The sequence below is a fragment of the Neovison vison genome, chromosome 5, assembly GCF_020171115.1.
Source record: "Neovison vison isolate M4711 chromosome 5, ASM_NN_V1, whole genome shotgun sequence".
In the NCBI taxonomy this organism is placed as follows: Eukaryota; Metazoa; Chordata; class Mammalia; order Carnivora; family Mustelidae; genus Neogale; species Neogale vison.
Window position 1 is genome coordinate 116561551 of NC_058095.1, and position 1717 is coordinate 116563267.

At 31.5% G+C, this 1717-nt stretch overlaps 1 non-coding gene across 1 annotated transcript; it reads right to left on the minus strand.

The window, feature by feature from the left end:
* Positions 1–1287: 1287 nt before the first annotated feature.
* On the minus strand, positions 1288–1392 carry LOC122908085. The gene has a single exon (XR_006384876.1). It is a non-coding gene; the product is annotated as a U6 spliceosomal RNA (small nuclear RNA).
* Between the last annotated feature and the right edge of the window lie 325 nt (positions 1393–1717).

Sequence of the window (1717 nt, forward strand, 5' to 3'; positions counted from 1 at the left end):
AACTTAAGTGTCCTAAAATTGAATGTATTTATTTCTTTATCCTTCAATAATTTTTATTTTACACTTATGTGTACAGCCTTATGCAACATTAAGCAGTTGTACAAAATACGGTGTATTCAAGGAATTTATGTCATGATAGTTATGATTTGATATATGGAGATTATCAATGCAAAATAGTATGTACTGCTGACATGAGCTTCCATCTTTTCCAAATTCAAAGATGCCTTCAGAAGGTATGAAATACCAACAAGTGATTATAATGTGGACACACAATCACATGATTTATACTTACATAGATTCAGACTGGAGTAAGTAGATAAACAGCATACACAAAAATTCCCTTTAACATTGTAAGGCAATGTTAAACTTTTACATAAAAATTTAATTTATTTTCTTCAAAGCATTATTTATTTTCTATATCACAACCCCTTCCCAATTTCTTCCCCCAATTCTCCCTAAATGTGGAGTTATCCAAACTGATCCAGTGCCCCTGTAATTAATACATTTTTTTTTAACATTGCACATGGGTTGTTTTATTTTAATGCTTTACCATAAAGTGGGGATAGGTACTCCTGAGCCAAGAGGGAATGGACAAGTGCAGTTTCAGCTTTTACTGAGATTTTAACTCTGCTTGAATAAATTCTTACTAGATTCTTAGATCACTTCATTCTTTAAAACTCTGAAAATTTCTCATCCTTATTTTTTCAATTTCTTTGAACAAATCCTTATGATTTCTTCCTCTGAATTCACTGACTTCACACATTCTATTTCAACAATATAACATGAATTTATTTCCCTCTTGTAGGACAACAGAAATATTTTTCTTCTGAACGTGTCCTTCCAGATATTAAACTGGAGTATAAACAAAATCTAATACATAGTTTATGCTTAGATTAACTCCAAGAGAAGACTTACAACACTTGGACAGATCAATATAGAGCACTATGGATGGACTGATTTGGGAAGTCATCTATGTTTTACAACCACTCTTTAGCACTCTTTTTCTTACCTTCCCTATTCATTGTCAGAAAAAAAAAAAAAGATGCATGATTCCTTTACTTTACTAAATGTTTTTCAACTAACTGTAATCACTAATTTTTTTCAATCATAACTAAGCCAATACAATTTCCTTTTTAAAAGCTAACCTAGGCATTTTTAAAGTCTGGATTTCTTGCAATAAGAAGTTTTAGTTTCATCTCTTTTGTCCATATTTTCTGAAGTATAATTGACAAATAAAAATAAATTGTGTAAATTTAAGATTTACAACATGATATTTTGTCCTTTTTTAAAAATATGGAATCTTTTACATATTTGCATGTCATCCTTGAGTAGGGGCCACATTGATCTCTGTATTGTTGCAATTTTTTTCCAATTTATTTATTTTCAGAAAAACAGTATTCATTATTTTTTCACCACACCCAGTGCTCTATGCAAGTCATGCCCTCTATAATACCTACCACCTGGTACCCCAACCTCCCACCCCCCTGCCACTTCAAACCCCTCAGATTGTTTTTCAGAGTCGATAGTCTCTCATGGTTCACCTTGTATTGTTGCAATTTTAGTCTGTGTGTTGTCAAAGAAACCATGTGATACCTCGATACATGTATGCATCTGAAATGAATACCATAGTAAAGCTAATCAACATATCACCTCACATAGTTACCATTTATTTATTTATTTATTTATTCACTTACATACCTATCTGTTTATTGCAAGA